Below are 25,601 nucleotides of genomic sequence, written 5' to 3'. Positions count from 1 at the left end.
GCATCCATGGATATGTCCCCTGGAATGACAAACAATACACTATTCAGTCATTGTGGGAATGGTGCGCAGTTGACTGTGTTGGGGTCTAATCAGTTTGCTTCCTATTGCTGACCAAAGTGATGCTACTGATATGTAGGTTAGGCCATGTACTAATGAAGTGCATGGACAGGTGATCTAATCTGGCTATAATCTGCTAGGAATTAGTCACCTGTTAGAACTTTGACTCTTCAGAGTGATGTACCTTTAACACAGTTGTATAAAGTTAAAGGATTAAAAAGTCTATGCCCTTGTTTCAGGTAAGCTACCCATGTAATTTTTGCTCTTCATTATATTTGATTTCGTTCTACAGAAGCAGTGTCCCTCCAAATGCCAATTCTGCTCTGTACACCTGGGTTCTTTTATGCCATTTGGTGTATTATGTGGGAGCAGCACTGGTCCAAAAAGATTGGGATTGCACTTATATTTTCCATAACTTCTCTTCAGTCTCCATACTTCATTGCAGGCTTTAATTTGACGCATTTCTGTATTTAAAGGATTGCTGGTTTGTGTGGTGGCTACAAAATTAGGCTTGCCTTGACTGGAATTGTAGCTAGTTGCTTCATCTGTCTATACTGAGGTCCCCAACTTCTTTGTGCCTGTGGGCACCTTTGGAATTTTGAAAGAGTGTAGTGAGCTCCACCCCAAAATGGCTGCCACAGGAGGTGAAGCCAAACCTAAAATAGCTGCTGCAGGGGGTGGAACCAGACAGAATACCATCCTCCCCACAACTCCAGGAAAGGATGAAAATCTCAAGGGGGAATGGAACCACACACTGTCTATGGAAAGCCCAGGTGCTTAACAGTCTCCTCATCCTCTAATAGAAAATTCTTTCATTTGAATGAGGACAGCCAATAACAAGCCTTGCCTTACAATAACTCCTCCCACTTTTTGAAAGCTCAGGAGGCACCAAGAGAAGTACTGGGTGTCATGTTGGGGAACCCTGGCTTATAGTATGTCTAATCAGCTTCCCTTGTACCTTCTGAAGCTATATAAATTTAGACATCTAAGAATGATAGTTGGCTAGTGACACTGAGATTTATTGTCTCTTGAATTAGTGCATCTGACAAAGTGTTAATGAAAACTTATGCCACAATAAAATCTTTTAGGAGTCACAAGATTTTACTATTTTGAATCCATTGCAGTTCATCTCTTTCCTTTTCCACCAAGGCATACTGAACTGGTATTATCAAGTTTTCAGCTACCTCTAAGGCCAATCATAGGGGAGGGCAGGAGGACCATCCGGCCTGGGCCTCAAGCTCTAAGGAGGCCTCAGATTTAGATGCCTGCTATTTTTTTTTGCCACTTGATGAGTATTATAACTTTTTAATACACATAATGTGTTGTCATTTTAAATTTTTATTACTGCTAGAGGCCTCAAAAGCTTGAAGTGTCCCAGGCCTTTCTGGGCCTCTGAGAGGGGCTGGTAGGGTTGCCTGGGACTGCTCTGCAACCGGTGCAATGACTGGGGGGGGGGGCACAGCGTCACAGGAAAAATTTTCTTTAAAAAATGCAACTTCATGTACTTTCTGAAAGTTGTTACCGGAAGTGACAGTCAGTAGCCCTAAGAATCGCCAGAAACTCTGGTAAAATCGTAGAGTTTTCAGTGATTCCTAGAGCTACCGACTGTCACTTCTAGTAAGTACTTCTGGTAAGTATACAGGTCTACATTTTAAAAAAATTCTCACATTGCTGTTCTCCTTTTGAAAACATAAAAGCCTGTAATTGTTTAGCTCTGACTCCAGCACTAAATTAGTGTCACTTAATTAATTAAATATTAAAATATTTACTGAACGCACCTTAGGAAACTATGGATAATGAGAATAGCATTGAGTAAATAGTTCAATAAATAAACCGAACTGCTTCTGATGATTTCCAGCCTCTTTTGGCCAAGGCACTTTTTGCTTAGACCTATCTGATGAAGCTGAAGCTCCTGAGGAATCTAAGCCTAAATCCAGACATAAAGGTTCCAAGGAATATTTCCCAGAATGTGAGGCCGAGACTATTAAGGTCCCCTTACCAGAATACTTTGAGAAAGTTATTAGAACTGAATGGGACAAACCCCTACATAATAAACAGTTCTCTGGCAGTGCCAAGAAACTATATGATATGGCCTCATATGCAATGGATATGTTGGAATTGCCTGTGGTAGATGCTGCTATCTCTGCCCTTCAATCCTCTGACTTCCTGGGAGAGGATGGAGTGGGCTTTATTAAAGATCAGCATGATAGGAAAATGGAATTTCTTTCCAGAAAGGTGCATGAGGTCGCTGCACTGTCTATTCAAGCCAATACCACAATAGCACTGTGTCATGAGTCAGCCTGCAGAGACCTCCTCTGATGAAGAGGAAGTAGAGGCCAGAATAGAGGATCAGCCTAAGTCAGGAGATGACTCACCATGTCTGCAGCCTGCCAGCTCTAAGGACTCCAGTTAAACCTGACACCTTGCAACATGCAGTGTCTCCAGAGGCCTCGCCAGGGCCACTGGAGCAAAGAAGAAAACAGGTCCGTCTGGCAATGCAGCAGAGACGGCAGAGTGCTAGGCTGAAGGCTTTACAGAGGAACCTCCCCAGTAGCAGTGATGAGGAAGAGCAGGGCTGAAGCACCACCTGTGAACTCAGCCTCATCAGCATCAGCTGGCTGCTACAGCAGCAGGGGAAGGGATTTAAGTCATCAGTTAGGCTGGGCTGTTGTGCAAGCAACTTGTCACCAACCTCCTTGAGTACCTGCCTTGTTTCCCTGCTATCCTTTGGATTCCTGGTATCCTGACTTCTTGGACTGGCTCTGACTAACCCCTTGGACTTCCCTTGCCTGTATTGATATCTCGGACTCTGCCTTCGCTGTGAATGACCTTGGACTGTTCCCCAGACTACGCTTACAGCCCTCGCTCCTCGCCTGTACCACGACACACTGATGGCTAGGGCTTCAAATGCCTGGATAAAGAAACTCACTCAGCTTCTACCCACCGCAGATAAAAAAATAGCCGAGAGCCTGTCTCGAGTGCTAAATGAAGATAATTCACAGTGGGTAGCCGTGTTAGTCTGTTTGCAGTAGTCAAAAAGGGCAAGAGTCCAGTAGCACCTTAAAGACTAACAAAAATATTTTCTGGTAGGGTATGAGCTTTCGTGAAGTTCTGAAGAAGTGAGCTGTGGCTCACGAAAGCTCATACCCTACCAGAAAATATTTTTGTTAGTCTTTAAGGTGCTACTGGACTCTTGCCCTTTTTGTCGAGTGCTACAGGCGTTCTCCTTTATGGCAGATGCCGCCTTGGACGCGGTGATCTTCGCTGCTAGAGCGTTCGCCTCCAATACGGCCATTCGCAGGGCCCTATGGGTAAGGCAATGATTGGCTGAGTACAGGTCCAAGACCATGTTAATGGGTCACCCATACAAGGGTGGAAAGTTATTTGGAGAGGGACTACATAAGATGCTCTCCGAAATTAAGGATAAAAATAAGGCGATCCTTAAATCCCATAAAAAGGAACCCCGTCCTGGCCAATACTCTCAATCCTTTCGATCCTACCATACCTTATCCAGATTCAGACAGGATCAGAGACGCCCACACTGGGCTCCTCAGAGAGGGTCCTTTCGACATTTCAACAGATTCAACCGCCCCTCACAACCACAGTCCTTTAGGGCGGACAAACCTGACAAATTCTTCAAAGGAAATAAGCAGTGACGCCAGGGATCCAATGGTGGGGAGAAGGTTACAACTTTTCCTTCCACAGTGACGCCACTCCCAGACGGATGCCTGGGTACTACAAATAATTCAGCAGGGATATGTAATAGAATTTCATCACAAGCCTCCAGATCGCTTTGTCGCATCGCCATGCTACTGCAGTGCTGCAAAACATCAGAGAACGATGGAAGCCATTTCTCACTTGATCCGGATCGGGGCCATAGAGGAAGTACCTATTCAGGAACATCTCCAGGGAGTTTACTCCATATTTTTCACAGTCCCAAAAAAGAATGGGGACTGGAGGGCTATCCTGGATCTCAAATTTCTCAATGAATTCATCCAGGCCAAACATTTTTGCATGGAGACACTGTGAACCATCATAGAGGCACTGTGTCCAAACACCTTCATGACATCCAAGACAGAGGCTTATATGCATATCCCCATCCATCAGTCCCACCGGCACTTTCTGAGATTCAACTATATGAACCTTCATTTTCAGTTCAGGGCACTACCATTCGGGTTGACATCTGCCCCCCGAGTTTTTTCCAAAGTGATGGTGGCTATTGTGGCGATGTTAAGGAAGGAAGGAATCCAAGTACATCCCTACCTAGACGACCTACTCATATGCACCCCCTCATACAACCTGGCACTTCAGCACACCACTCGAGTCATCACGGCACTCAAAACGCACGGCTTTCTTATAAACAAAGCCAAAAGCTTGCTAAGCCCGTCGCAGAGAATCCTACATCTGGGAGTGGTCATAGATTCCACCACCAGTTCAGTATTCCTCCCAACAGACAAGGCCTGCAAAATTGCGGTGGTGGCCAAGTCCACTGTAAAGTCGTCACAACATCGACTGATGGCTCTGACAAGGCTCCTAGGCCTCATGGTATCATGTCTGGGCCTGATTCCTTGGGCTCGCTTCCACTACCGGCCACTTCAAGCAGCGCTGCGTCCATTCCAGCTGTTCATCACACACAAGATAGACAAGACCCTCTCCCTAAGTCCGGTGGCCAGGACGAGCCTCTTATGGTGGACCAAAGTCAACAATCTAATGGTCGGACAACCGTATCTACACGAACAGCCAGTCCAGGTGTTTACAGATGCCAGCCTTGAGGGATGGGGAGCCACGGTGGCAGACTCTTTTGCTCAGGGCATATAGAGCCAGTATAGAAACATCTCTCCACATCAATCACCTCGAACTCAGGGCAGTACGCCTAGTCCTCATCAAATTCCACGACCTTGTCAGAAACAAACATGTGCTAATCAGGACAGACAATGTGGCGATCTAGGCCCACATCTACAAGCAGGGTGGGTCTTGCTCCTCTCGCCTGCACCAGGAGTCATCGGCCATCATGATCTGGGCAGAAAAACACCTTTTGTCTCTGAGGGCAGAACATATACGGGGCATCCACTCAGGCAGATTGGTTAAGCCGTCAGACCCTCCAGGAAGGGGAATGGATGCTGAATACTCAAGTCTTTCAAGCCATCACCAGCTGGTTTGGAACGCCCACTTTGGATCTGTTCGCCTCAGTCCAAAATTGTCAGGTGGAAAGGTTCTTCTCCTGGTTCTACCATCCGGAAGCAGAGCAAGTGGATGCTCTTCTGACTCAGTGGCCAACCGGGTCTCCTATACGCCTTTCCTCCACTGCCTATCCTTCCAAAAGTCATCAGGAAGATAAGGACATAGAGAGCTGAAGTCATCCTGATAGCTCCCAATTGGCCATGCCGGCCGTGGTTTCTGGCACTCATGGAGCTCTCCACCAGGGCACCTAGGAAGATTCCGACATCCTCGGATCTCCTTCAACAGGGACCAATGATTCATCCAGATCCTGGATGGTTTCAATTGACCACTTGGAGGTTGAAAGGGCAAGGCTCTTATTGGGCTTTCCGTGGAGGTGGTGGGGACCATCCTTAAAGCCAGACGTCCTTCTACTACAAGGATATATCAATACACCTGGAAAGCCTTCTCCAGGTGGTGTCACCAGAAGACGATCAACCCTATCTCTCCTAAGTTACCTCAGTTACTGGATTTTTTACAGAACTGTGCGCAGGGCCTTACAGTGGCAACCTTACAAAAGCAAGTGTCTGCTATTGCCTCAGTCTGTCCAGATATTGATGGGATTCCTCTGTCATCGCACCCTCAGGTTAAGGCTTTTATTAAAGGAGTAGCTCAATCTACCCCTCTGGTGACTCACCACTTCCCTACCTGGAGACTAAACACTGTACTTTCTGCTCTAACCAAAAGTCCCTTCGAACCTATGAGAGAAGTTCCCTTAGTACTTGAACTTGAAAAACCTTTAATGGCATAAGTAATATTACAATTGTTACAAAGGTTCATAAAATATGCAGTCATTAAGATAAAAACATAGGCCAGTAAATTCCAAAAATAGAAATTACAAACTTTGGGCTTTTTCCCTTAGTAATTGGTTCTTGTAGGTTATCCGGGCTGTGTAACCGTGGTCTTGGTATTTTCTTTCCTGACGTTTCGCCAGCAGCTGTGGCAGGCATCTTCAGAGGAGTAACACTGAAGGACAGTGTCTCTCAGTGTCAAGTGTGTAGGAAGAGTAATACATTCCTACACACTTGACACTGAGAGACACTGTCCTTCAGTGTTACTCCTCTGAAGATGCCTGCCACAGCTGCTGGCGAAACGTCAGGAAAGAAAATACCAAGACCACGGTTACACAGCCTGGATAACCTACAAGAACCAATGAACTCTGACCGTGAAAGCCTTCGACAATATTCCCTTAGTAAGGTTGAAGACCTTATTTTTAGTTGCCATAACCTCTCCCAGGAGGGTTTCAGAATTGGGTGCCCTCTCTATTCGCAAAGACTTATGTATCTTTCACAAAGATAAAGTCATGCTACACACTAATCCCTCGTTCACCCCCAAAGTGGGTTCCCGGTTTCATCAGCCTCAGGAACTTCACCTCCCTTCCTTTTGTCCTAATCCTTCTACTCCCAAAGAACAGAGTTTCCACACCTTGGACCTGCGTAGAGCTATTCATATTTATATATCTAGAACTGAATCCATCAGGAGAACGGAATTTATGTTTATCTCAATTTCTTCACCCAACAAGGGACTTCGCATGTCCCGACAGTCTATCAGCACATCCATTAGACAATGCATCAGAGAAGCCTACCTAGCCAGTGGTCTCCAACTTCTGAATGGGATCACAGCCCATTCACTGCGAAGCGCAGTCACGTCAGCCGCATTTTTCAAACAAGCCTCGACTGAAGAGGTCTGTAAAACGGCTACTTGGTCCAACGTGACTACCTTCATTATACATTATCGAATCAATACTATGGCATCCGCCGAAGCGGCAGTCGGCAGACGTATTTTACAGCACGTGGTGGAAGATGATGAGGACTGAGTTCCCACCCGTTATTTCATTGCTTTTGGAGGTCCCAAAGATCAAGATGCCCTTCCTTCAGAGCTCACCGAGAAGGTCCTTTCCACTCTGAAATAGAAGGGCATCTTGCCCACCCGGAGATGGCAACATCATCTTACAAGGGTGGACTGAAGCACACCAAACTGGCCTACGGATTCGATCGGCCTAATAATATTGTAGCAATACATATAGAATGGCTTAAGTTTATCGTTCAGTTTATTGTTGTTTGTACTCCTTGTTTGTGAGTGCCTTTCCCTGTCTCCCTCAGTTTATTGTTGTTTGTACTCCTTGTTTGTGAGTGCCTTTCCCTGTCTCTTGAGCTTGCTGTAGAATAACTGGAAGGGGAGGTGTTCCTCGCCAGGAGACAGGAAGTTGTTAGTTTAGTCCTGCCTACCCCTAGCAATGGGCGAGAAACACCCAAAGATCAAGATGCCCTTCTACTTCCGAGCAGAAAGGACCTTCTCGGTGAGTAAACAATGTACCTTTCTTACCCGAGAATACTGGAGTTGCAGCTGTATAGAATGTGCTCACTGGCTGCCATATAAACCCCCAAACCCTGAAAACAGTGGGGAAAGAAAGGCTCACTATAATTCAGGAATTCAATACCTAGAAGGTGACTTACAGTGCAGTCATAAGCAGAGCTACACTTTTCTAAACCAATTGATTTAGAAGCCTGTGGGCTTAGAATTCTCTTTAGGATTGTATCTTTTCTTTTCCCTTTTCCCCTTGTTCATGTATTGAGAATTACCATTTTAGTAATGTCTGGTTTTATTACAGCCATTCTCCAGTTCACCGTTACATAGTGATTAAACATTTTAGGTTGGATCTAGGCATCATTTTTACTCAGTCTCACCCAGTACCCCTGCTTACAACAGCCTTAATCCCACATTGCTTTTTACATGTGTGTCCCATGATCCCAAGCGTAGCCCTTTTGTGTGGTCAAATGTGACCCTGTCCTCTTTCCTCAATGGTAGAATTGGTGGCTAGAGATGTTTCAAATACTTCTGTATGTTTAGAATGTTAATAGTTCACCCTATGAAGTATTTTCTCTTTTAGGATGAATAACATGCTTCTTAAGGCAATGTTTTTCCCCACATGGAAGTCTGAGGACTCAGTTTTTCGTTTTGAAAAATCTGTAAATTTTTAAGGAGCACTTAAAAAAAAACCTCTCTTTTACTATAGGCGTATACAACAAACCCCTTTTTATTTAAATGTAAGTGATGTTGCCAACAATTAATATGTTATAATGTGCTTAATAGTAATACATTAAAGAGTTCGGTATTTTCAGTGTTATAAAGATGCATCTAATATTGTTTCATTTAGATGCTTTTCATTGGGTGTTTTAGTACTGAAAATTAGGTTTGTCTGAAAAATACTGAAGAGATTCCAAATGCAAATCATTCATGTTAAATCTTGAATAAGAAGGCTGCTGCAGTTAAATGGGCTCTACAGAGTGCTCCAAGTAATAACCTCGAAGCATTTAGGAAATAAATTACTAAGCATGTTTGGGAAATGCCTAATAGAAGCCAAGAAATATAATAAATAAACAAAACAATGAACAGAAAAGCAAGCCAAAAGTGTGTGTGTATGTGTGTAAAGTGCTGTCAAGTCACAGCCGACTTATGGTGACCCTGTAAGGTTTCCAAGGCAAGAGGCTTACGGTACCTTCCTCTGTGTAGTGACCTGACTTCCTTGGTGGTCTCCCATCCAAGTAAGGAGATACCAGTAGTCACAGGACCGATCTTATTACTCTTCTTTGACAAACCACTGCAGCTAACTGATTCCCCTGATGAATCCTCTTGGGCAAAATGCGAAGGGAATTTTAACTGAGTAGCAAAATATATTCTGACCTATTTTGCACCATTACCCTTGGCCTTACTTTTTTTAATCTCCCATACAAGTACTGACCAGGGCTAACCCTGCTAAGCTGTTTACAGCTGACGAGATCAGGCTAGCCTGAGCCATCTAGGTCAGGGCAAGCCAAAAATACCTGAGATAAAATTGGAAATATTTCAGCTGTAGATCAGTCTTGAATTTTGTGTTGCTGAAGTTGAACAATTTGTATAATAATTTATATGAGCAGTTAGCCAAAACCTAGACATACAGTAATGTCAAAAAAGAAGACATACAGTATTGTCAAAAAAGAAGCTCCGTACCCTAATGCTTCAACTCACCTTTGTAATGCAGAGGAAAAGTCAGAGTTACGTAAATGTGCTGCTGCTAATATTATAAACATAATAAAACAACACACTGTATTCTTACTCACTTCACAGGATATATTATTGGTTCTTCCTTCAAGGTACCAGCACACAAGATTATATGTTGTTCAGTGACCTTTTTAGAACAGTAGTTTGCCCTTTGGAGCATAGAGAATAATTATCCTCAGGAGTCATAGTGCATATAGTCTGCACTGATACTGCATAAATCTCATCTTTAATTTGCTCCTATGATGGCAGTATGCAAAATTATATTCTTATACTACCCATTCAGCATCTGGTCTAATTTCACAAAGAGCATTTAGTTATGCCCCAATCTTTCCTGTCCCTGCACCCTTATTTTTCAGCAAAAGTCTCCATTAAGGTGAAAAAGTTGGCTACAGAAAATCATGAAAGAAGCAGCAAGCAAGACGGCTGAGATGCTGAAGTTTCTAGTTCCCTTGTTCAGATTACAAACTTTAGCTGTTCAATACAGGCAAGCATTCTACCTATTTTTTCTATCTGATTTGGGTTCCATATCCAAGCCGGAGCAGAACTTCCTCCTCCCAGCCTCACTTAACTGGCCCCTGTTACTGATGATGTAAGCAGCAGGTGGGCGAGTGACCAGCCAATGGGTGTGAAGGAAGCGACTCTTTCTGTTCTCCTTTCTCCCCATCTCCCTTATTTTCTTCCCTTGGGTCTGGAATGCTTTTTAGGCAGTATCTAAGGTGCTAGGTGCACCGTTGGAAATATTGCCTCCCCCATTAATATCAAACACCATGAGCTAATTTCGTAATGCATATCTGGTTCCTCGGATCCTACCAAAACAGTGTTTCAAGCACCAAGGGGAAAGGTGGGAGAGGGATTGGCAGGAGAACGGGAGAGAGAGAACACCTCTCTTTATGCCAGCTGACTGGCCACCTGCTGCTGCTACTTATGTGGGGGTGGGTGGTAAATGGAGGAGTTGTTGTAGGGAGGGTATTTTGAAAACCTGTGACATTATTTGTAATGTCATCCAAAGTGCCGCAGGACTTCTGAAACTCTGAATTGTGCTTGGGAAAAATTAAATATTGCCAAGTTTTCTGGCCAAATAGATGATTGAGCCCAATTCTGAGTTAAGCCCATTGGGGTTGACCATATGTACAGACTTCTGAAACAATGAGGCATAGGAAAGCCTTGGCTTGTGTGTATTGTTTGCACTGCATTTATTATTGTTGGATGCTGGGTCCAAGATGATCCCCTGATATTCTCGCAGTGCTTTCGGAATTTGTTTTGCTCCCAGCATGTCTGGCCAAGTAAAGCCCTTATTTCTTTCATGATACTATAATGCCGCTTTCGTCTGCAGGCATCCCAACATTTTCACAGGTAGACGTCTCATTTGAACCAATGTTTCCAGATCTATATATTCCTTTGATCCCAGTGCAATTTTGCCTTGTTGTTTAATTTTAACTTTCCTTATTAAAATATTACCAGAAAACTACTAGATACCATAGTCATACTACCTTGCCATCAGGCTTCTTCCTCACTGCTTATGTCAGTGCCTATCCATACCCATAACTAGAGGTTATGTTAGAAGTAATGAACTCTTTGAATTCAAAAGTGCTGTTGAATTTGTTGAATTTTCCAGATTATGTATGCTTTACTTGAAGCTGTTTCCTGCCAGTCCAATAACTGAAACTAATTTTGTAATTGAGTACTTAGTGAAATATTGCTACTGTATGGCAAAACATCTGAATGTGTGCAGATCCATGTAATCTGTGGTCAATGACAGCAGATTACTGATTTCATCTTGAATCTGATGGTTGTATTGCATTAGTAAGCATTACTTGGTTTCAAGCTCCTTAAAATTCAGTGAACAGCAAACACAGTGAACACATTTTTGAATGATGCTCTGAATTTTTGCACACATTTTTCCTCTTGTGACAAAGCCACTTAACAATGATCAGATTTAATTTTGCTTAGAGATCCTTTTTTTAAAAACAAAAACTTATCAATATATCTAGTTCTCAGCATGTTCCCATCTGTAGGTACTTAAATCCAGAGACTGGGCCCATGAGCAGACAAGACACATCTTTCTATAAACCTGGAAAAAGCCCCAGGTTTGCAGAAAAATCTAAAATGAAAAGACATACACAGAGCAGTTAAAAACTCCCAAAACAATAGAAGCAACACCTGTACCTTTCTCAGATCTCAGCAGTGACTGTGGGGCTGCTAGGCAATCTCAAAATGGCTTCTTGCATTGTATTCTGTCAGTAAAAGACAGGTGAAGGGGGCAGGGCCCTTTGTTTTAGCCTTTGAGAGAGAACTAATTGGGGCCAGGCCCTGCAGCAACCACTAAGTGACTTTGTACCACATGACTTGCATGACTCACCCAGGCACAGATGCTTGCTACCATTCAACAGCAGCCACCCCAAGAAAGCAGTGTATGGCAAAACATATAATATAATAGTTAAGAGTTTCATACTGGGATCTGTAAGTATAATAGTTAAGAGTTTCATACTGGGATCTGTAAGAAAAATTGCAAGTGTTCCCAATAAAGAATTGCAAACTGTTGTACGTGCTTTCCTACCACATGTATCTTTAACATTTGCTGTCTGGGCGGTACAAAACAATAACATTTTGAAGGTGAAAAACAAATTCTGGAGTAAACAAAAGCAAGTGTATTGTTTGGACAGAAAAGTTGTTATACAGTCACATTGGATAGCATGTTTGGATATTAAGCTAAATTTTATAACACTGAAACCACTGAACTCTAATAATGTATTATAGTTAAACACATAATTGTTATCCAAATTATTTACTTTTATACAAAAAACACTGAAAAGGTTGGAAATGTCCGTAATATTATAGGTTTTCTTTTCAGTGTTCCCCAAACTGTCCCAATTTTAACATTGGAAAATTGAGAAAGCCCTCAGAGTTTTTTATGCTGTGCAATTGGAAAGAGGGACATGCTTTGTAAGGTAAGTTTTTTTCTCACTCAAAAAGAGAAAGTATTTCACAGGAGGTTTTTCCATAGGAAAAATTGAAAAAATCTTCATGCTTTTTCATGCTATACATTTTAATTGTGAAAAACTTTACCTTAAGAAGTATTTTACACATTCTAAAAGAAAATATTTTGTAGGAGTTAATTTTCAGTGCACCTCCAAATTTTCCATTTTTTTCTGATGGGAAATTGAAAAAGATTAAAGTAGAGCTGAGTATCTATACAATGGAATTCCATAGTCTGTCTACTTGACAAATAAGTTCACATTTAGGCTTTTTCTCAGAAAAGAAATAGCAGCTCTTTATTGTGAGGGAACTCCATACTAGATAGGAAATGCAGAGTAAAGGCTTCTAGCTCTCTTATCTAAGCTAGGATGGAGAGCGATTTTAGACAGCATGTCCAGCCCTTACGGAGGACTGAGGGGACTGAGGCTGTGGGGAAAATGGGGGGTGGGAGTTCACCTCTGAATTTTTCAGTATCTTTTCCAGGCCCATGCATCTTTAGACCTATTTTGAGAGGATCTGCAGCAGGCATGGGAGGATGGAGTATCCCTACTCAGGCACTGTGTGAGAGTAGAGTATACAGAAAGAAGGGGGAATCAGGTGGTGCAACCGCCTTCCCTCTCACATCTGAAGCCTTTAGGGTCTTCCACTGCGCGGAAGGTCATGGCAGAACAAGGACAACGTGGCCTCAAGAAGGGGGAGCATCACATATAGATTCTACTTATCACATGTTGTCTTTGATTGGCTTTGCTTTTTTGAAAAGTTTCCGAAAATCTGCTGTGTAGGGCTGCCTCATCTTTAAATTAGTCAGAGAAGTCTAAAGAAAGCATGGCTTCGCCTAATCTGTGTGATTTGGCCTGCCAAGGTATGGAGTGGAATCTTCCTTTTTCTCTGAACTTAATTAAATACTAACTGGGTTTCTCCTTGTCTTGGCTGATCTGTTGTCAGTGCTGTACAGACAGAAGAGTTATCTTCTTCTGAGTCTTCCCAGGTTACTTCTGCTCCTCCTGAAGGGAGGGTGATATGAGACAAGAACAACTGCAAGCTTAAGAATTTCAAGTAGAAACATGCCATTATTTCTTCAGTCTTTGAGCTGTCTGATTTGGCATTCTATCTCTGGACAAACATGGGAAAACAGCAAACATTTTTACTAAGCCACCCTCATTAATGGGCTGTGCAGCACCGGCCTGTGAGAATCACACTGTATGTGGGCATGTTTTCTGTGCAATAGTTAGCTTCTGAGCCTTGGATATGGGCTCTAGATAGCGTGGTTGCCAGTCCAGTTGCAATGCTCCAGTCTATGCATTGCCTTGAGGGGTGACTTCACACATGGCATAAATTGTTTGCTTTCAGTACAGCATGACTTCTTGAAAGCTCTACCAGTCTCTCACCATATCATGGGAAAAAGCCACAAGGTGGCATCCACGGCCATAGAGAATATACGTGTATGTTCACTGACAGATATAGATTAAACCAGCCCCGCTGCCTATTTCCAATGATGGGAGGGCACAGGGCCATTCTGCAGCTTTAACTGGCAGCAGGTGATAAGGTATCATGCTTATCCTACAGATAATCCTACAGATGGCAAATAGACAAAATTCTTGTGCCACTGACTGCTGATCAAAAGGTTACCCACAGCCATCCCAGGGTACCTGGGTGCAATACACTGAACTATTTTGGAGGGGGGGACAGACTCTGCTGGAGTTCAGACAGAGTCTTGGGCTGTAGCGCCCTCCCGTGTTCTCTTATTTTAGGTGTTGCCCAGGTGTTGCCTGCGAATAGTGCGAGGAAAGGAGGTTCGTTTCATCCCAGCCCCCTCTCTCCCACCACTTGGCTTTCCCAGGATCTCTTAGGATAGGTCTAGCCCTTTTTCCTTGGTCTTCTCTGGGCCAGCTTAATAATAGATTGTGTGGGCTGACCCCGGGCTTCCCCCAGTACCCTCTCTTCAGTTGCGGGCCCACAGTGAAATCTGGCCTCCCTGGCTAGGCCTCTCTTCTCCTGCCCCACCCTCCCCATAGGTTTTAAGAGGCTGCGCTAGCTGCCTGTACAGGCCCCATGAAGCCTCAGCTGCTGCTGGCCTCCTCCTCTGGCATGTTCTGTTGCCTGAGTCCCATCTCCCTTCTGAGGCATGCACTGAGCCTGTCAGGCTCTAAGGCTGCTTCCAGTGCATTTCTGGGCATGGCTGCAACCTTACTTCTTTCCCCACAGTCTCTGGTGGGACTGCCTGCCTCAGCAATGCCTGAGTGAAACTGTCCCCCACTGGTAGTTGAAAGTGGGGGGGGTGTCCACCCCCCCTGGGAACGGGGATTCCGCAGTATTATTGATACACTGCAGGGAATGACTTCTGCCTGTGAAAGAGTGATATCTCCTAAAACAAAACACTTGGCTTCCCACTGGAAGTCTGCCCTAGCTCTAAATGTATGAATCAGTCTTTTTTAAATGAAATAGATGCTCCCACAAGGCCAAGGGTGCTGCCTGATAGTAACACCGTTTTAAATCTCCATATTTGCTGAGCATTCCGCACAAGATATTTATAAGACAAGACCTTAAGATCATGGCTGGGCAACATGTTCCTGGGCAACACCTTTCTCCCCCCCCCCTTCTTGATTTTAAATAGCCAGCCTGATGAAGGATTCTGGAGAACTTCTAAGGTTGTACATGATTTTGTGTTATTTTGATTGGCCCTAATAAAAGATATTGCATCACTTTTGAATCTGTATTTCTTTGAACCAACGCAGGCAGCTACATGTATCCTCTTTCTACAGCAAAAGATAAGAATTCATTATTTGCAATGGCTTTATTATAAAATATAATAGCAATACAGGCTGCATTTGGTTGTCCAGCAAGATAAAGACCACCATAATGAATGCAATTAAAATGACTACATCACTAGAATTAACAGAAATTAAGCGCCTTCATATTTAATTGATTTTTTGGTTGCAGCTGCCTTGTAGTTAATGGTAAGTATAGAATAAACAACGAATCATTTCAGTTTTAAAGCTTTCTTTACATTGCGCTAATTGTTACAGGAGGAGAATTAACCTTAGACTTGGGTAGTTTTTATTTGTAGAGCGTATAACCTTGTTGCCATGGAAATCAGCACGCAGCTTGTGTATGTGACTCACATGCTGCCATAACTCAGTAAAAGCAGCATCTTAATGGAAAGTCAGGTCAATGTTTGATTATAATGAATAGTTTTTGTAGACCATGGAGGGGGAAGAAGGAGTCCTTTTATCTGCATTTATCCTTCACACATACACCGTAGGGTAGGAGAGGGATATATTTTAAAATAGCTTTCCAAATTTCATATGAAAACAAAAGAAGTGTTGGTTAATTTCATCAGGTTTTTTTTTTGTCTGCCTTGGTATTTCCATTTTAAAAGAGTTAATTTTAAGTATAATTTTAATCTGGATAGTATCTGAAGAAGTGAGCTGTGGCTTACAAAAGCTCATACCCTGTCAGAAATTTTGTTAGTCTTTAAGGTGCTACTGGTCTCTTGCTCTTTTCTACTAATACAGACAGACTAATACGACCACCCATTGTGGTCTGGGTAGGCTGAACTTACACCAGGTCTGCCAATGGAAAAGTATTACAGAGTATGAACTATAAAACTCCTTTATAGTGGAATGTAAATTACATGGCTATGGAGCTATTCCATAAAATATCACACATTGTGAACAGGTATCAGTGGCATTTAAAGATGCATGGTTGTTTGGTAGCTAGAAGGATCAGAAACGAGAGCATTGTGGAAATAATAAACTTGCAACCTGAATGCTGATCTGTTCTAGTGTAAGGGCAGAATAAAACACCCGGAAAAATACACCCTTAAGAGTTGTATAAAACCCCCCGTATGTTCCTGTGTAGTTTGACTGAAGTTGTAAGCTCCCTCTTTTGAGTTTAAATGTGGAGTTAACCTATAAACACGAACAGAAGGAAAGTTGCAGAGCAGTGTTTTCAATCTCTAGGAAATACTTTCATGGATGTATATGATTTATTCAGGTATGATACATTCTGACATAAGGTTCTTGGGTGTGGGCTGCTATTGATACAAAACATTGCATCAGAATTGACTTAAGAGTTTAAGTCTTTCAAGTTACTACTAGTATTGGACTAACGTTTGCGAAAAGAAGTTGGCTTTTATACCCCCATTTTCTCTACTTTTAAGGAGTCTCAAACAGGTTTTCAATAGCCTTCCCTTCCTCTCCCCACAACAGACATCTTGTGAGGTAGGTGGGGCTAAGAGAGTTCGGAGAAGAACTGTGACTAGCCTAAAGTCACCCAGCAGGCTTCATGTGGAGGAATGGGGAATCAAACCGGTTTCTCCAGATTAGAGTCCACTGCTCTTAACCACTACACCACACTGACTTAGAGAAAGGTAAAAATACATTTTAGTTTATTTTTGGACTTGGGGCTGGTACCATTATGTTAAAAACAGAGAAACAAGACTCTGTGTAACATCCTTTCTAAAAGAAATGTCTCACCTTGCCTCCCTGTAAGATCAATAGCTTTGCCTTTAAGGCGTATTTGGGTCCACCAAAGAGTTCCCTATTTTTTGCCGGCAGGATAAACATCTGAGCAGAGTCCATCAAGGGCAGCAGAGAGTGTTAGGGAGAAAGCCTAAGGAGGTCTACTCAGAAGTAAATGCTGTTTTATTCAGTCGGGCAAACTCCCAAGAAAGAATTCTTTGAATTTCAGTCCGATTCATCTGCCTGAGAGATGTGATGTGTTAATAGTCAAGGCACCAAGGCAAGATCGTTTCTGTGAAAGCTGTGTGCAAGGCGGGACAGGGCTGAACAGAGTGGACAGTCAGGCTGATTGGGACAAAGAACAGGAAGGCTGAGGGCTGCCGAGGAGTGATGTGAAGCACTGGGTCTGAGAAGAGCACCTGGGAGATGCTTGGTTGCATAGATGAAATTGGGTGGCTGGAAGGTAAGGTTATAGAAAATCAGAGAAAGGCAGCAGCTTTGGGTAGGTGGGTGAAGGTGAACAGAGGCATGATAAATGGCTGATGAAGTGGTTTGAGTTTCATGGAGCCACAGTTTTAAAGGGAAAAACAGTGGCTCGTGCATTGAGACGCAGAACTCATGCCAAAAGGGGTCCTGTCGGTGGTGCACAGCCATGTGGACTACACTCCCCTCCCCAGTGCTTCAGTGAGTGAATCAGCAGGCAGGAGGAGCAAGAGGAACTAGAATACTTGGCCTTCGCATGCTACAGGAATGGCTTGCACTGAAATGAGTGGTTAAGGGAAGGTGGTTTTGCATTACATCTGCACATTATTGGATCTTGCATTATAGCAATAGTTTTCAAATAGATTTTCCTGCATGGACGAGACAATCCTGTTGTAAATGATTGTGAGAGCGCAACAATATCACAGTGACTAGCAGCGTGTGCATGCAGCCCTGGATAAGAATTCCCCCCATGATAAATTTCCAGTTGTCTTTAGTTGGTAACGTGATACCATAAACCACATCTTAACTGACTACATCTCCAAAGCAAATTCTGTATCTGTTCGTTTAGTAGGAAAAGGATGGACATTTTATAGATTATAAAAAAAATAAGTGAAGTTATTTCCCAGCTCTACATTAATTGAATCACCTTTTGTTCTACATGTTTAATTAATGCTCTTTTCTTTCTGAAATATTTTTGGCTGTTAGGCAAGTACTTGGCTGGTCTTTCATCTTGGATGTTAATTCGTTGTCTGCCAATTAGTATGACCTAATGGATTTCATTGTGAGTTATTCTGGCTCTCAAAATAATTAAATTTGTCATCCAAAACAAGGAATCCAAACGTTGACATTTTGTAGAGAATAGATAAATATGTAGTTCTACTGAGAACAGAGAGGGAAAAAATATAAGGAAAAAATATATACGGAGGATAAACTTCTAAATTCCTGTTCTCTGTCCTGCCATATTTACAGTGCAGTTAATTGTAAATAATTCAAAATAAAAACGGGAAAATCTACCTACTTTATCCTTATTAGAGCGTGAGACTTTAGTTTAAAGAAAGCATGATGGTCAAAGCTGGTGGCTGCAGACGTTCTGTATAACTTCCTATAATTCACTATGGCATAAATAATTATGTATTTAATATATTTTTGCCCCACCTTATCTCCTTAGACTCTAGGCTGCTAACAAAGAAATGAGTTGCAAACATGATATAACAATCAACAAGATAAAACCACTCACTTTTGTATCTCTTTTGTTCCACGTTCCCTAGAAAATATTTTTAAGCCAGTAGAACTGGTGATGTTGAGCAGGGGTTTGTTTTGATATGCATTGGCACTTTGATAGAAGCCTGAATTGGATGGTACTTTAGCAGAATTTATTTGTGGTGTATAGAACTTTTACACCTGCTTTTTGTCCCAACTGTTCATTTCTCTGGTACCACCGGGGTATAATACCATAGTGTAAACCCTCGAAAGCAGCCATTTTCTCCAGGAGAACTGATCTTGGTTTCCTGGAGATCAACTGTAATAGCTGGAGATCTCCAGGTGCCACCTGGAGGTTGGAAATCCTAGTTCGAGGATTCATCCAAATCTCTATGGTCAGATCTAATGATGCCACTTCAGTTTTGCACTGAAAGTTTGCTGCACATTGGTGCGATGCTGGCTGGTGGGATGTTGCCCTCCAGCATCTCCTGGCAAATTGCCAACTGCAGCTGGCAACCTTACTCCACAAATAAGACAACCTTCTTTTTACGGTCTGACTGCTGCAGTGTATGACTTCTATATTGCACTGTGTTACATATGGGCTAAGAAGATTTTCATTAGAATAGAAGTTTTAAGCCAATAGACTAGCATGAATTGCTGCACAGGGTACAGCAGTTTAATTAGTTTTTAGTGTTCTCAAGCTGGGGGAAAAAATAAGATTGCAGTTTTACAAAAGGTATATCCACCAACAGTAAGCTCAGGCTTCCGTAGCTGGGGTCTGCTATTGAATGAAATATTGTTGTACTTGTGTAGGTCACTTATAATTGCCTCATAATTTAGACATTAGCAGGGAAGCAGCAGAAAGTGACTGTAGCAAGCAAAAATATATAATGAATTGGATTGCTATTTACTGTAAAAAAGATGCAATGATTAATGGAATAGGATGCCACAGAGAATTCAAAGAATGGAATAAGATACACATTTAATGGTAAGCAGAATTATGTCTGTAATTACTGTTTTCTCTAAAGATTTGCACATACTAATATTGTGTAAACTTCTTTTCATGTTTTCTGACATTTCAGATAGCTCTCATGATATTAGGGATAATTGCAGTGCAGGATCACCATGTAGGGTTGTTATAAGCACTGCTAAGAAAATAAATAAGGAGCTCTGTGGAGCAGAATGGGAAGCAGCAGTACTGCAGTCAAAAGCTCTGCTCACGACCTGAGTTCGATCCCGACGGAAGTCTGTTTCAGGTAGCCGGCTCAAGGTTGGCTCAGCCTTCCATCCTTCCGAGGTCGGTAAAATGAGTCCCCAGCTTGCTGGGGGTAAAGTGTAGATGACTGGGGAAAGAACTGGCAAACCACCTCGTAAAACATAGTCTGCCTAGTAAATGTCAGGATGTGACATCACCCCATGGGTCAGTAATGACCCGGTGCTTGCTCAGGGGATTACCTTTACCTACCTTTACCATTAAGAAAATAAATGGTTGAGCAATTTTTAAAAAAGAGTTTTGTACTGAGGCGTTATGACTTCCTATCTGTCTTGCTAGGTTCCCAAATGTTAATGTTTTAATGTGGCAGTTGTGAGGGTTGGGTAGAGGTCCTGCTACTTTATGTCAGTCACCAATTCCTTGTTTGGTTGCTTAGTGTGTGTGTGCAGAGCAGATCTCAAACAATCAGGGCCCATGGATGACGAGAAAGCCAGATGGGAAGGGACGGAGGTAGTGTTACTCTAGCCCTGTTACTCTAGCCCTGTTCACAAATTTCAATGAACACACATACAATCTGTGTACAGTGTTTACTTTTTCTTTATAGGTGTGTTGAGTAATTCTTATGTTCATACATATTTGTTCAGTGGCTACTACCCATAGTGACTAAAGGGAACCTCCATGTTCAGAGGCAGTCAACCTCAGGATCCCAGTGCCAGGAGGCAACATCAGGGTAAGGCCTTTGCCTCTAGGCCCTGATGTTGGACCTCCAGAGGTTGGCTGCTATGTGAGACACAATGCTGGACTAGATGGCCGCTGGTCTGATCCAGCAGCGCTCTTTTTATGATCTAAAGAAATGAAAAATATAATAAAATATAATAACAATGGTGGCATCTACAGGTAAGCATCTATAAAAGGCTTCCAAATATCTAAAAATAGGTCCATACGTAATTGTTGTCAATAAGCCATACTGTTACTAAACGGGTTGCCAATCTCCCGGACTGGTTATGGCAACCCCAGCAGATACGTGCACACTCTCTTCCAGCCGCGCGCCAAGCCCCAAACAAAACGGGGTCAGCTCCTGCAAGTGAAACTGACAAGGAAGAGCCACGGGCGGAGAAGCCTCTCGGAGTGAACCAGAGGGAATCCATTTTCCTGTGTGCCTCGTTCCAAGCAGAAGCCATCTCGCAGAGAGCTGCCAAGCACGTAGTCCTCGCCAACACTCCCCTCCCCAGCCTCATCAGCATGATTAATAGCCCATCAGCAAAAGTCAAGATATCAGCGAAGGATCGTTCCCACGGCTATGCAAAGTAATGCGTCCCAGACACAGATATGCGCGTCTTTGTCTCCGATGGTTAATCGCAGCTGCAAGCCACTCCCGGTCCTCCCGGAATTGTGCAAATCAATGGAAATAGGATAGTTTTCTCAATTGCCCTCTTGCCTCACCCCGGCAGCTGACCATTAGTCTTTTTGTCACCTTTTGTTTTACATGGGAACCACAAAGGGGTAATCCAATCACCCTGCCCCCAGGAGAAAGGTATAACTGAGGTCTTCTGTAATCCATACCTTACCCTTAAATCTCCCCCTCGCATACTTGCTGTCACTCTGCCGGAGTAGGCAGCCATGCTCGAACACGCAGGGGACCCCCCCGCCCCCTTTTTATTCCTCTTAGCCCACGGAACCCAGGACAACTCCGCTTCAAGACAGGTTCAGTATTTCCCATCATCATGGGCCTGCCACATTGGCAACTGTCTCTTTACTCCTTCCTTTAATATCCTAGACTCTGTATGTTGGTTGTGTATGATATTTGAATGTTTGTGCACACATTTAAATAAGTAAAACTCTTGAAACTAAATCCATTGCCTCGACTTTATTATTTGAATCACGGTTTGGACTCCTGTAAACATAGGTTAGATCCTGAAGGTTATGCCCCAAGCTGGTTATTGAATGCTTATTTCCCCATAAATATTCATAACCGAGCAATTTGGCTAACAATACATTCAAATGTTGATAAGGTCGTAAGGTCCTCAATCCATTGGATTACTTGAGGTGGACGTTTATCTCTCCAGTGTTGTAATGTAAGTCTTTTAGCACCAGTAAGGGCACAGAGGGTTCATTTTTGTAGACCATCAGTTAGCCTCCAGGAGACAAATAGTTTCCATTTAAACTGAGTGCACCACCCACAGTGAGAAAAGAGAGCAGGTTGTGTGGCTGCACAGGTGACCACTCAAAGAATGCCGATTACAGGTAAGCAAGTTTCTTCTCTTGATCAGGGAGGGCTCAGAGGCTCTGTTTAAGATTACAGATGTCAAAGTGTCAGGTTTGGAACCTGAACTCGAATTGGAGAGATCAAAGGACAACACTATCTCCTTACCCATTAGACGGATGAAATGACACTATTCTTTCTCTCTGGATTAAATTTTTATCTTGTACTTCCTCCAAGGAGCTCATGGCTGTGTACATTGTTTTCCCTTCCTTATTTTAACGTAACAACAACCCTATACCGAGGGTGTGTGACTGGCCGAGGGTCACCCAGTGGGAAAAAATTGCCTGAAGAATCTAGTGTGTTCATTTTCTGCTGATCCCCTACTTGAGATCAGTAAACAGAAATCTGTTCTAGCCAACTCAGACAATCACATTGAAAACTGGAGTGTGTGTGTTTTTTAAAGGAAAGCATTCATCTGAAAAGGCTGTGCAATTATTTTCAGCTACTGACACAACTTCAGTCTATTTAAACTTTTTTTTTTTAACAACAGCCCGGGTTGCCTGTGAATTCAGGGTCTGTATTTATCTTAACTACAAATTGGATAGTAATTTGTAAGTATAAAACAAAACTAAGAAGGAAGCTTGCTCACAGTATTATTTGACATATCTATACTAATTTATATGTCATGTAGGAAATAATTTAATTAAGCACAAGATAAAAAGTTTGTCAGAGCATTTGATGGAACCATATTCTCTAACATGCACAGCAGCAGCAGATACGAGTCTTCCACACAGCAGTGCTTGACAGCAAGATATAATGTTTCTATTGAGCAGATCCTGTTAGCAAACCATGTCTTATCTTACGGAACATCTCTGTGCCAAGCAGGGATACCCAATTACCTGCTGGTTTGACTAGCATCCTGCTCCCAGGTAGTGATCATGGGAGCTGAATATTCATCCGTATTTGAACAGCTTGAACATGTCTGATTGTGGGGAAAAGATGACTAGGTATGTATGACTTCATGCTGCTTTTTTCACAGCCACTGCCCTCTCACTACTGTGTCTGGCACTGGTTCTGTCTCCAACTTAAAAAGCACATTCTTGAAATGGGGGGAAAGTACCGTTTGACACTTTGTGTTGAGACTTTCCCATTTGGCTTCTATGCATGTCTTAGGATTGGTTGGATGTTCAGAGAGTTCTTTTACATAAAGGTACATAGACTACCTGCTGTTTAAGAGGCAACCACAAATATAATTCACACAGATGAGCCAACCTTATGAAATAACATTCCCAAAATCATGATGTATATATGCCAAAATAGAATATATCCAACCAATACATACAACAATCTTGCAATAAACACATACACTAATATCAACTGTGATCACCTATTCATCACGCTTGTGATTGAGCTATTTGCCTATGAACTGAGTTCTGGTGAATTCAAGTAACTACAGCTGCACTGAATTGACTTTATGTGGAAATGTTCTGTAACTTTAGGATTTTCATTGTATAGCAGATAGTTATTTAGGATCATAGTTGATATTAGTGTATGTGTTTATTGTATGATTGTTGTATGTATTGGCTGGATATATTATATTTTGCCATATATACATCATGATCTTGTGAATGTTATTTCATGAGGTTGGCTCATCTTTGTGAATTATATTTGTGATCGCAGTACGTTGTACATATAGGTGGTGTGGTTGTTTATTACACAGTTTAAAAGGCATCATGCCAACAATTTGCAGTATACCGTACATATGTTGAAACATGCACCATGACTTTGGACTCCTCCCCAGCACTATCTATCTACCTACCTATCTTTCTGTTTGGGGGTTGCAATTTTTTTAATATTTTTTTTTTAATGACTGTGAAGGAACAAAGTAGGAAGATCAGGCATGCAAAGATAGCAACACACACAACTTTCAAGGCAAGATGTTTCCTTTACCATGCCTAGCCTCTTGGGTAGAGCTTGAGAAGATTAGTAGAGTTGGTTCTAATGCAGGCCCAGAACCAGTGTGTATAAAGGCCAGGCTGTCCCATCTGTTAGGAATAAAATACTGGGGGGGAGGGGGACTGTTTAGAATAGAACACTTGTCTGTTCCAACTCTTCCACTCCAAGGTGCTTCTCCCTCCTGTGTATTCGTGAGGATAACTATGTATCTGGAATTTGGGAGGTGTCCTGAAAGTGCAGAAGAAGGGGGGAGTGTTAAACATTCCTTTCCTGCTCCAAATTTCCCCCTTTCCAATGCTTTTTCCCCCTAACAGAGGCAGTCATTGGAGTTTTGCTGCTTGTTACATGTTGGGTTGTATGTATTTAATTTCACCCTTATGGTATCAGCAAACCTTATGAGAGTTCTGGGAAACCTTTTCACTGCTGGTTGTATTTATGTGGGCATGTGAATGTGCTCACACATACATCAGTGAGCTTCTGTATGCACACACACACACACCTGTTTAGGGCCCGTGTGTGGCAAGTGTTACATGTAGAGTTCTCTAGCTTGATTGTATTATGCAAATGAATTGACTGATATTGTAAGGTTCATTTTAATTGTATAAAGTTATAATCTGTTTAGAATGAAGTGTATGCCATTTTAATGAAGAAATAGCAGCTACATTTCTTTAACATGGAAATAGTCCTTGTAGCTGAAGGCAAATCATTGTTGTATGCCCTTTTTCACTCCAGTGGACTAGGTTCTATTTTATTTACCTTAGCCAGGGATATATATTTTTTTCTAAACCTCATTTAATGAGTAGTTAAAAATCAAGAAGATACTTGATCCGAATCTGCTGATTTAATTTTGGTAGATTAATGCTTAACTCTGCAGGTGGATTTCAGAGATGTGGTTTCAGGAGTATGTTCTATTCAGTCTCAGCCAAATGATAACTTTCTCCTTCAATGCCCAGGGTGTTATATTGTCATTTGCAAATGTATGCTAAAGATATGATATAAAAACTAGTAGCATAAATTATAATGATGAGTTGTGCCCACCTGGGGATTCCTGCCATTGCAGCATGATGTGTGGGTTCCACAGCTCAGTGGTAGCACATACATTGTGCCAGGTTCCTAGGTTCAACTCATGGCATCTCCTGAAAGGATCTTTGTTAGCAGATAGGAGGAAGATCCTTGTCTATGACCTTGGAAATGGGCTGTTTGCAGAGTAGGCAGTCTTGAGCTAGGTGTACTAGTGGTCTGACTCAACATGAGGCAGAATTGTATGTCTTCTGTCACTCTGTCTAACATACTGTCACTAAATATGCAGAAGCCTCACCTTGTTGCACTGAGTTATTGTGGGACACAAGCATGGGTAGAGATAGAGCAGAATGGAAATGAAGCAGGATAATGAAATAAAGAATATTCACTGTGTATTCAACCTTTTATTACTTAGGGACCTCTTTCAGATGTAATATTAACAGCCCATTCCTGAGCTCTGGGGCTAAAAGAGCTCAGGAGGCACGCAAGTGGCTGCGCCGGCATCTGGGCTGCTTGCTCCGGCACCCGGGCCACTTGCACTGCCGAGAGAGGCGGAGATGTTGGGGCGCTCACGCCGACCTTCCTGCGCTGGCACAGCAGCGCAGCCCTGGGATGCCAGCTCGGCTTCTCGCCAGAGTCCCGCCAGCGGAAATCCCCATACCGTCATTCCGGGGGGCATTCCTGGGGCATTCTGTGGGGCGGAGCTGCCAGTAGGCAGCTTCCTGACCCCTTTCAGGCCAGGAACGCCCCCTCCAACAACAGTGTTGCTGTG

At 42.7% G+C, this 25,601-nt stretch overlaps 1 protein-coding gene across 2 annotated transcripts in view; it reads left to right on the top strand.

Moving 5' to 3' along the window:
* The window catches only part of MARCHF1 (membrane associated ring-CH-type finger 1), a 163,734-nt gene that overhangs the window by 80,940 nt on the left and 57,193 nt on the right, over nucleotides 1–25,601 (top strand). The gene's annotated exons all lie outside the window — the stretch shown is intronic.

This window comes from Euleptes europaea, chromosome 9 (genome assembly GCF_029931775.1).
Source record: "Euleptes europaea isolate rEulEur1 chromosome 9, rEulEur1.hap1, whole genome shotgun sequence".
Lineage (NCBI taxonomy): Eukaryota > Metazoa > Chordata > Lepidosauria > Squamata > Sphaerodactylidae > Euleptes > Euleptes europaea.
The sequence above is the reverse complement of the archived record's forward strand: the minus strand, read 5'-3'. Positions and strand labels throughout refer to the sequence as shown.